Genomic DNA, 12,485 nt, shown 5'->3' with positions numbered 1-12,485 from the left:
TGGATGCTCGCATAATCCACAGGGATATACAGTTTCTTTTTTTTGGCGGTCCAGGGTTTAATTCGATGTCTCCACTTAAAGTTATCAATATTAGGAGCAAATACTTGTTTTTGGTGTTACAGATAGGTAGGCAGATTGGTCTTCTTCCGGCTGGATGTAGTTTAGCATTTAGTATTTGTTGGAATAGTTGTTGGTGGGTCCATGATTTACTGTGTTGTGTTGGTATGATGAGTAGTACATGTAATAAAATAAGGGTCACTGCAAACATAGTGATTTAGTGTAGCGTGGAAAAATTCACGGTGACTAAATCTGTCTGCAATGAACCTATTTTGAATGTGGTTTATGTACAACTACCCAGCAGTCTCTCTTGGTCTGTTCTGAGATCTTCTTTAGACAGTTTTTTGCTAAGAGCTCGCCTGGGTGTATTCCGTCCTGATACAGTCCAAATTCGTAGTTTCTCTTTGTTTTGAGTTTCCTGTTTTTCCGTTCAGTGTGTATAGTTGTCTCTCTAATTCTGTGTCCTGCTCTTCAAGGTGCCTGGATTTTTGTGACCCTGTTTTGTATTCCAGTTTTTAATAGAGTTTATAGGTGTTTCTAGGATGGTGATTTTTGATCCTGGATATTTATTTACTATTTTGATGATTTCTTCGTATTTTTCAATGATTTTATCTATTTCTTCGTCGTTGTATTTTGCAATTGATATGTATTTTTTGTTTTTAGTTGTTAAGTTGCATGTTTCAAGCCATGCATATAGCCAAATGTTGCCGTGCCTTATAATTTTGCTTGCGATGTTTTTCTTTAGCCAATTAGTGCTTTGTTCAATTTTGGATCCCCTTTTGGTCCACCAAATGATGTCTCGTTCAGCATTGTGTGCTACATGAAGGTTTATGTTGCCTTTACTGTCAGTCAGCACAACAGGTTGTAGTTTCCTGTTTCCTTCCGTAATAAGCCTTGGTTTGCTTAAGAACTTATTCAATTTATTTCTTACTTTCTCTGTCATTAGATATGATAGTGGTTTGTTGGTGTTTGGGTCGATCAATGTTGACAAAAATGGCGTCTGATTTTCTTTTGAGAAGGTGATATGTTGGGGCTGGGTACCGACTTACCAGACCGTATTTAGCCAATAATATTCATAGTACAAGTGTTATTGATGTTCCTGTTATTAATTTCACTTAATAATTTATCGGTTGCACTTCAAGAAATATCAAAATTCGAATATTTTTCTCGGAGGTCTGAATGTTTGACTTTTCCGCTGCGCATGCGCTCTTCGTATCTTCGGTCTTAATGATAATATCATGGCAATTGGTAATATATCAAGAATCGATTATGTTAACATTTTGGATATAGTTTCTAAAACTGTTCGTAAAAATCGTTCACATGGGCGTAGAATAAATCGCAATCAGAGAAAATTTCGTACCAACAATACAAATATTTCGGACCTAATTACTAATTCAAAAAACAACGGCAGACATTATCTGTTAACCAAGCTCTGTTCTATACCTATTAATGAATTACATCAAATTTTAGAGGATTGTAACACAATTCCATATTGCAGTCCTAAGTATTAAATCGTCCAAATTATAATTGCATATGGTTATTCTAAACTGTTTACCAAAATTGATCGCCTTGAAGATCATAAAAAACATTTTATTAAAATCAAATATGTCAATAAAGGTTTTGATTTTGTAAATATTGCCGGTATTTTTAAAGATCATTCTGTTAAAGAACAAATTTCTGGCTATTTTGATAATACTGAACTCCCTCTTGTTTGTTATGTTTACAAAAAAATCTACCCGGAAATATGTATTTCATTATAGCGAAGTGTGTAAAGATGTTAATATCAGTGAAAATACACCTAGGTCATGAAATTGCAGTAATTCCTAATACATTTATGGCCCCAGTTCCCATGTTATAACAGGAGACCTTAACATCGTTCATGACCGAGAGTTGAAATCATTCCTCAGTAAAGGACCTAAATACGATACCCCGTCATTTGTTAATTGGAATGAGTGTCGTAACATCATCCACGACTCAATCCGTACTTACTGCTCGAAATGGAAAAAACGAGAAAAAGCTGAGAAAAAATCTTTAAAGATTCTTTTTTAATTCAGTAATGAACATAGTTGATATTCGTATAAAACATTTTAAAGAACATTTTACTCCTAACAACAACCATAATAGCCCTATTTCTCGTATCAAACATAAGCTAAAAGAACTCGTCAAGGAATTTGTTTTTGTCCTGGCTGCTAATAAATATCATTATTGTTTGACGTAAATTTTACATTGAGGTTCTGCAAAAGGAAATTCACCAACATTCCAACTGACTCCGTTTTCGGAAAATGACATCTGTAACAAACATAAACTTTTAGCTACCTCTTTACAAGCAGAACCAAATACAATGAAAGTTCGAACTATGCACTGGCATCCGAAGCTGCACAAAACACCTTACAAATAGATTTATTTCGTCTTAAGCCATTGTTCCACTACTAAACTGTCTATTCTACTTACTAGTACAGTTGATACAATAAAAAAACCTAGTAATAAATTGTTCAAATAAGGCCTTTTGAAAATAGTGAAAATAATTACTTTTGGAGTGTAAAAAAAATCGTTGGAAGTACTTGATAAATTGCATGCTTATATTGGTGATTTCGAATCTGTTCAAAGTTTTGATTTTTCTACCCTATACACCACTTTACCTCATAATCTTATTAAGAAAAAAATCCTTCACCTAATTAAATGGGCATTTAGAAAGTCAGAATGCGAATATAAAGATATAAGAAGATGTGGTATGAGTGACAATGAGACAACTCTCCATACAAGTCAAAATTTATAAAAGTAAACCATTATAGGTCAAAGTACGGTCTTCAACACGGAGCCTTGGCTAACACCGAACAGCAAGCTATAAAGGGCCCAAAAAAAATGACTAGTGTAAAACCATTCAAACGGGAAAACCAACGGTCTTATCTTTATAAAAAACGAGAAACACTTATGAACCACATCAACAAACGACAACTACTGAACATCAGATTCCTGACTTAGGACAGGTGCAAACAATTGCAGCGGGTTTAAACGTTTAAATGGTACCGAACCTTCACCCTTATCTGAAACAATAGTGTAACATCACAACATAGAAAGACACACTATAAAATATCAATTGAAATGGCTTAACTCAATCAAAAGACATATTAACACCAGTGAATATGTTCTAACTCTTTTAGGTTATTTTTTAGTAACAACAGACAAAAGAACTATGTCAATTGGACCTGCTTTGATACGATAACTGCTCTTGAATTTTTGCTAGATAACATTTTTGTTCGCTATGGAGATTCCGTATATCGTCAAGTTATCGGAATTCCAATGGGGACTAACTTTGCACCACTAATTGCGGACCTGTTTCTGTATTGTTATGAGTTACAATTTATGACTAAAATCAGCAAAGACCCTTCAAAACAACATCTGATACAAAAATTAAATAACAATTTTAGATATTTGGATGATATATTGGCTCTCAATAATGACGACTTCAGTATGTACACTAAAGAATTTTATCCTGCTGAACTGACTTTAAATAAAGCTAATACTAACAATGAGCACTGCCCTTTCCTGGATATTGATATCTATATCTTTAACGGGAAGCTTAATACCAAAATTTATGATAAAAGAGATGATTTTTCATTTCCTATTGTTAATTATCCATTTTTAGATGGTGACGTTCCCTTGTCACCATCCTATGGTGTTTATATATATCTCAACTTGTTCAATTCGCTCGTGTATGTAACAACGTATTTGATTTTAACAAAAGAAACCTCTGTATTACTGAAAAATTATTACATCAGGGTTTTCAATATCACCAATTAGTCAATACATTTACTAAATTTTATCATCGGTATAAGGACATCATTCGTAAATATAAATCAACATGCAGACATCTTATACGTTCAGGTATTTCACATCCAGTCTTTTATGGAAATAATATTTACAAAGCACAAAAATGTAAACATTCACCTCAAAGCTAACCAAACCTTTAAACAAACTTATTCAGAAGGGATATAGTTACGATACTGTTGTCAGGTCATTAAAGATGGCATATTTTGGTATTAATATTGATTCACTCATAGGGTCTTTGCGTCGAAAATAAACACATTTATTCTAAAACCAGTTGTTGGCATGATGCGGATTATGTTCTTCTCATATATTTTATGATGGATGGTATGATACTAAACCCCTAACGGGAGGGATTGTGCTTGATTTTTATATGACGAAGACATAATCTTTCAATCAGTTTAATTGAGGTCTGGAGCTGTCATGTCAGCAACTGCTAGTAGTCCCTTGTTAATTTATGTATCATTGTCATTTTGCTTAATTTCTTTTGTTACCTATTTTGACATCGGACTCGGACTTCTTTTAAACTGAGTTTTACTTTGCGTTTTGCTGTTTGTTTGTTTACTCTGCATTGGCTAGAGGTATAGGGGAGGGTTGAGATCTCACAAAACATGTTTAACCCCGCCGCATTTTTGCGCCTGTCCCAAGTCAGGAGCCTCTGGCCTTTGTTAGTCTTGTATGTTTTTTAATTTTAGTTCATTAAAATGTTTTGGAGTTTAGTGTGACGTCCATTTTCATTGAACTAGTACACATGTTTGTTTAGAGGCCAGCTGAAGCCCTCTTCCGGGTGCGGGATTTTCTCGCTGTGTTGAAGACCCATTGGTGGCCTTCGGCTGTTTTCTGCTCTTTGGTCGGGTTGTTGTCTCTTTGACACATTCCCCATTTCCATTCTCAATTTTAGCAGTTGGTTATAGTATTTTCGATGGACCTTGTCTGCACTTTGACTCTGGCAAAAAATGTCTATCAACACTCCCATGATATTATATTAGCTCTATGTGTATACACACATAAAGTCAGATGAATTTCCCTTTGGTATACCGAAATATGTTTAAATCGAAATATAGGAAAGTTTGGAAGAAAGAATTATTTTAGTAATGAACCGAATGTAAGGGGCAGTTAATTAAGAAGTATAATAGTTTTATAAACTGTTATAGGTAGTATAGTTCTGTGATCAAGATATGATGACTACTGTACTGATCATTCGAACTAAACTCAGTCCAACAACTATTGGCATGGCATTCATTCTTAAATTAAAACCTGAAAAAGAGAAATAATAATGCAAAGATTATCTTGTACAGCTTTATATTGATTTTGAACACACACAAAACATAATAAGAAAAAAATACAGAAATAAAGCATATAAAAACAACATCAAATCAACATGGTGTAACATTGGCTATTCAGCGCTACATTAAATCAGGTTATTTGATCTCGACATTTTTCATCTGTATGGTACATAGTAAAATATAAAATTTTATTTGCACGAGAAAAACGAGGCTCGCCGATATAATTATCAAACCGCTATTTTGTGTTTTTAAATGATCGCAAAAAATTAGAATAAAATAAAATAAAATAAAGGCATTATACCGACATTTGTTGAAATATCATAAAACTAGACTGAAATTGTCGAACATATAATCGAAAAGCAATTGGAGTCACCCGACTTCCTAAAGGAATCAAACCAGGAGTGTCGACTGGGTAAACATCTTACGATTTGCATGCACAATCTTTCATAATATTCCAAAATCATATCAACATTGTGGAAAAGAAGCTGAATGTAACTTAATTTATCCACACCAGAAAATGGACGATATTTTAAGCGCCGATTGAAATATTATTGAAATGACTTCATATTTTTTACAGTCACCATAACCAATTGGATAACCGATACGATATGTTTGAGGTTCAACTAGCGAGGGACATGCTTGCACAGTCTTTGATATATGAGGGTGTGGATGGGGGTTTACAGAATACAGAATAATGGCCAAAAATTATAAACAATACAGAAAAATGGACCAAAAAATTAAAGAATAGAGAACGATGATGTGCTAAAATATAAAATATAGAAAAAATAGCCTAAAAAATTACAGAATACAGAAATGAAGGACTCCCATCCAGACCTTCATATATAGTCGTCTGATCTAAATTTCCTGATGGTGTCCTATTCCTTTTTATGTAAATCAGTGAGATCACCCATTTTTTGGCTGGAGGTGACCCGTGTTGTTCATCTTTTTAACATATAGTGAAAAGTAAAATCACAAAAATACTGAACTCCGAGGAAAATTCAGAAAGGAAAGTCCCCAATCAAATGGCAAAATAAAAAAAAACAAACAATCAAACGAATGGATAACAACTGTCATATTCCTGACTTGGTACAGGCATTTTCTTATGTAGAAAATGGTGGATTTAACCTGGTTTTATAGCTAGCTAAACCTCTCACTTGTATGACAGTCGCATCAAATTCCTATTAGTAGCCTATTGTTCATCTTTTCGTCGTTTTTTTTTCTTTTTTGCCGTGGCATTGTCGGTGTTTTCTTCCACTTATGATTATTGGTTGCCCCTTTGGTATCCTTTGTTGCCATGCGCATGGTCATCTCTAAATGTTTATTGTTTAACGGAGTTGTGGTAGGACTTAAGACTTTGGTAGCTCAATCATTAATGGTTAGAGGTTTGCTTTCTTTTTAAATTGATATTGGATTAACTTCCTAGGGTCAGAAGTCCTCCAATAAATACGTGCAAAAATTAAGCCATTATAAAATACACGTTGACATACATTGCATGGCCTACAATGATAATTATAGAAACTGATACTATTAAGTAAGATGTAAATGGCATTACGAAAGAAGTACGCACTTAGCAGTGATCGTACCAGACTTGTTTTGTTAGTATCCAGCACTGTCCCTACGCTTATTCATGTTCGTCAGATAAGTAACGAAGCCTTGATGGCCAAATGATCGAATAAATTTGAGGTGAAACCAAATGGAACATGGATTCGACTTTCATGACGTTACGGGACATAGATTTGAGGAAAAGACATAAATTTGAGGTATGGACAAAGATGTGACTCTTACATATGATATAGCATATCAACTACACACATATACATTCAAACACTTTTTAATAACTATTTTCATTCATTGACCTAACGATCTGATCAAATTTCTATAAAATTGGCTGTCCTTATTCAAATATTAAAAAAAATGAAAATAAAAACAGACATTTCAAATAGAGGCTAAAGATACCAAAGGAATATTCAAAAGTCATAAATCGAAAACAAACTGACATTGCCATATGGCAATACAAGACCAACACACAAACAACAGTACGTAAAACATAACATAGAAAACTGAAGACTGAGCAGCACGAGCCTTACCAAAAACCGGGGGTGATCTCAGGTGCTCTGGAAGGGTAAGCAGATATTAATCCACATGTGGACCCGTCGTGTTGCTCAGGTAAGTACAAACCCGGTGATAAGTCTAATCTGGATGGTCACATTCGAGGAAAAGACGGGATTGTGGTTACAATTGGAATATTTCCGTCGTCATCTGTGAAACAGATATTCCATAACGATCAACCAAACATCTTGATGGCGTCTGTAAAATTTTCGAAGGAATTATTTAAACTTCACCACTTGGAACCCTTGATTTAATAGCTTCCTTGTAAGCAGCATTCATCTATAAAAGAAATCGTGATAGGAAATGCAAGCTCTGGATTATCGTATCAACTTGGAGATGTATACTCCATATGCAGGAGTTACGCTTTTTATATCTTTCTAAATTGTATGGGGTTCTCTCATTGCTGAAACCCTTACAGAAACCCGTAATTGTTCATATCCTTGTCCATTGGTCTTTAATCGATAGTTGTCTTATCGGCAATCATATCATATTTGACTTTTATAGTTAACACAGGACGACTATGGAGTTAGGATTTTATATTTTGTGTTAGTGCAGAAGATATTTTACACAGTTAAACATATTTTGCAAATGACTCTATGTAAAAAATGATGTTCTAACAGTCTAACTCACATCTATTTTTTTTTATTATCTGCACTAACCATTGTTCATGCTTGATTGCACATCGCCATTATTGCCCAGGAGAACTCCACCTCCACTAACACTAACACCGCTGTTCTCAATCCCACTTTCACCGCCTGAAATAGATAAACGTGAGCAACAGCGGTTAGATACGGGTCAACGAAAAAGTAAAAGACATGAGGATTTGGAAGGAAAATATTGAAAAAAATATGAAAACAATACTTTATAAATTGCATGCGTCCGAAGCATTTTTCTGGATGAGCTCCTCCAGGAACGCTCACAGCCAAATATTTGAAACTCAAGGATGTATATGAACGGAAACAGTTGAACAGCTATATGACCAAAAAGGACCAAAAAATAGAAGCCAAATCCATCTAAGGCCAACTTTGCCTGAGGGAGTTGAATCTTTAGTTTCTTAATAATTTCTATATTTATGAAAATTTTAGAAAGGTTTGTTATAAAACATGTCAGTATCGAAGTACTGGCTACTGAGCTGATGATGAAATTATGAAATGAACTATTAATAAAAAAAAAAATGAAAGAAGTATGAGATTATCACAAGAAGTTTGGCATAAGATAAGATAAGATAAGATATTTTATTAGTATAAAATCCAATCAATTGGATTGCTACTAAATACAAAACGACATGCCCTCCTTTAAATTATGATGCAACCTTACCGATTACGCCAGTTCAAGAATTTTGTAACAAAAAAAAATCTACTTTATCGAAAATTTTCCATTTTTAAGTACTTAATTTTAGTTACAAATACTATTCGTATTCTAAGACAGATACTTTTATTCTTTGCATTCTTGACAAAAAGAGTGCTAAATGACATTTTAGTTACAATCAGGGAGAATAGGTATTAGGCGAACACCGGGATTCAATCAGCGCGACCAAAGAGAACTATTACAACTAAAAAGTTGAATATTTATCAGGCAAAACACATTTTGACGAAGCAAGTGAGAAATAATGAGGTGCTTTCAAATCGCTCAAGCAGGACACAACATTCTCATATTTCAACTCATTCTTTGTGAAAACTGATAGATTTTAACTACTAAGAACATGAAGAAGAAACTGTTGTGTGCAAGAATCATGTGTTGACAAATTATTATCTATACTGACCGTTATTATCAATACTGTGATGTATTGAAGATGTTGTCGGATACGTCGTTGATTCTTCTATCTCCTGTGTTGTAAGATCTTCGGTTGAAATCTTTGTTGATTCTTCTATCACATGTGTTGTAAGGTCTTCAGTTGGTAACATTGTTGATTCTTCTATCACCTGTGTTGTGAGGTCTTCGGTTGACATCTTTGTTGATTCCTCTATCACTTGTGTTGTGAGCTCTTCGGAGCAAAATTATAGAAAATGTTGTTTTAAGTGAAATATAAAAGATTACGTTTTTTGGAAGGTATATCAATGATTCTATCTTTGGAAATATCATTTATAAGTTTAAATACCTCACCAAAGCAATGTGTCCGATCGTATTTAATACACAAAATAAAGAGATGTGGTATAATTGCCACTGAATGAGATAACTAACCAATTATGCTTTACGTCGTAAAAAATGTATTTATTGAACAATCAAGTCGTTATATGTTTGTTATATTGCTCAGCTTATGTAGGTGACCAGCTGAACAGAACGACTGCATAGCTTAGGTGACCCTACATGACCCCAACACCAATGGCAGCAACCCAACAACACAAAACAAAAATAATTCCTCCTTCTTTAACTATTTCGAGTGGAGATATATCGTAAAAGACGGAGAATCTACTGAGTTTTCTATGTTTAGAACTGTAACTATATATTTTTATTTGTTGATAGTTGTAAAATGTTGACGATTACTTTAAAAAAAGTCTAATTCCACTTGAAAACAAAACTGTGACTATTGATTCTTTGAGTAAAGCAAGTAGTCACAATAAGTATGATATTCAAATTATTTACACAAAGACACAAATGAATTCCAAATATAGAAATCTAACCAAAAGTGTATGCATTTTTTAGCGAAAGAACATCGAAAAAACAAACACAAACACACAAAAAAAAAAAAAAAAAAAAATTACTTGATTTTGAACAGGTGAGTCATTCTTGTTAATCTAATTATTTATGTTTACAAGGGGAAAAAATGAAAATGTGTGTGCTATCGGTGCTAGGGGCCATCTTAAACTTGCAGTGAGGTGAGAGGTTTTTTTTTTTGAAGACTTCACTGTGACTTTGAAATGAAGAACAGCAATAAAAGCGCTGTCCCTTTGCATTTTGTGTGTTTTTTTGTTATGCATGTACTGATTTTGTGTCATGGATGGATACCCCATATCCTTTGTTTTTTGGTACACTGACTGGTAACATTAGATTGTTTCCTTGTTTTCTTTACAATGTAAACTTTACTTATTTTGCAATTACTCGCGTATCGATCGGAAGAAGTGCGATTATCTCTATATCAACTTTTGACAAAATTGACATCGCTAGTCAATCATTCATAAATGATAAATATGAAGGCTTGAATTTTTATGTGTGTGTGTGTGTATGCGCGTAGTACCTTCTGGGTTGCAGGTTGCAGGTGATTCGTCGCTTTCATCATGACAGTGTGGAGTCCCATCACATATCCACTCAGTTGGGATGCACATTCCATTTTTACATTTAGACCCACTTGGACATACAAAACCTTTCGAAAAGATTGTATGTGCATATGTTAATTATTGTTTGATGATGAGGATTCCAAAAAAAAAAAATGCATACATGTATATTTTGCGTAAGTCAACATTAATTTGAACTTTTAATGATCATGTAAGATATATATGTTTTATCTGAACAATTTTCCGTTCATTAGTAACGTTAATGTACTGACCGAATCTTCAGTTGATTTTACACAAACTACCAAAAGTAAACCCATGATCACAGTGTAACTTTACTTATAAATTATGTAAATATATTTCAGGACTTTAAGGCGAAGTTTTATTGCGTAATTTTAGAAGAATTTTGGATTTCGGATTTTTTTTTCTCATGAAATTCTGAATGCATTTAGAACTCGTAAAAAAATATTAAAAACTGCTATATGATGCATTTATTCTTTCAGAGATATAATGAATTAAAATGTTGTAAAATAGTTCTATGAATATATAATTACTCGTCAAAACATCAATATGAGTTTTTTCATTTTGAATTGCAAGTTCCGGAAGCCTATCCGAAGTGTTTTGTTATAAAATGACTCTGTTATTACTGTGACCATTGGGTCTCCAGATCTTTTTTACAGAAGAAACCAGATAGAGTTGACATGTATAGTCGGAAATGGGCGTCAAAGAGCCAAATAAGCGTATCGTCGTGACAGCGCCACTCTGCTCAATTGTCGTTTATCATGTTTTTTTCATATATCATTCAAACCTCAATGATTTATGCAGAAAACACGAAGCCGGTGACCCCTTATACTTTTCATTTCATCAAATATATTGTATCATTATGTACAGAGTTTTTACGAAGGAATTTCAAGAAATCGCAATTGATAGTGAAAACATAGCCTTTTTATTCAGCATATTGTGCGTGCATTCTATACACTTATACTTTAATTTCACAATTTTTTAACTGACTAAATCTCTTGAAATACAAATGCTACATTTATAATGTTTTCGATTTTCAGATGATGATCAACGGGTTCTAGTTCTTAAGAAAACGAAAGACTAACTAACGTGTACATTTTCCGTTTTGAATTACATTAAAAAAAAAGACTTACATATTTATATAGTATTGTAGTGTTTTTTACACCAATAAACTGTATTTATATATAAAAAAGACCAATGTCTTTTTATCCATAATGTAAAATTTTATTTTTAACTTTGTATACACTTTAAAAATCTTTTGTATATACCCTTTTCTTTGCTTTGCACCTTCCTATTTAGTACATTTAATTTGAATACTAAAATACCTACCTGATATACTACATCTGATTTCGTCTTCACCCCCGGAACAATCCTCAATGGAATCACACAACTTTTCAAAAGGAATGCATTTTCCGTCGTCACATTTAAACTGTCCCTCACAGCCTTCTGTGGGATCAATGAATTAAAGAAACGTATAAAATATATTGTACTAATTCAGTCACGTACGGTTTAAGGTAAATAAAGGCACTTCAAAACAAGAAATCTTTAAATTCACGGTATCTTAAACGTAAACCTTTCACTGCAGAATTTGCTTATATGTCTTTTATTAAATTATGACATAGAACTAAGCCTTATTAAATGTACATCACAAGTTTGATTTCAATCAGTGTTTCGTTATTTGTGTTTTATGTGTTGCTGTCACAATAACGATTACCTCCCTTTTTTAAAATTCATATTCAAGTGTGAAAAGATATATATTTTGGTGTTCCTGCTCCCAGATTTTGGACTTTTAATGCCTTTTCATTTCATCTTTGTAATGTTTTTGTATTTAAGCTTAAAATGACCAGTAGTTCTTATACGTTCAGCGATTTTAAGACATCTATTGCTATCATAAAATTGGTGATCTTGTGTGTTTTTTTAACATTTTTGTCAGATTTAATTTGTTTTCATTTTCTTAAACAACAAATGCTGTACTAAA

The sequence above is a fragment of the Mytilus californianus genome, unplaced genomic scaffold (assembly GCF_021869535.1).
Source record: "Mytilus californianus isolate M0D057914Y unplaced genomic scaffold, xbMytCali1.0.p SCAF_2, whole genome shotgun sequence".
Lineage (NCBI taxonomy): Eukaryota > Metazoa > Mollusca > Bivalvia > Mytilida > Mytilidae > Mytilus > Mytilus californianus.
The sequence above is the reverse complement of the archived record's forward strand: the minus strand, read 5'-3'. Positions refer to the sequence as shown.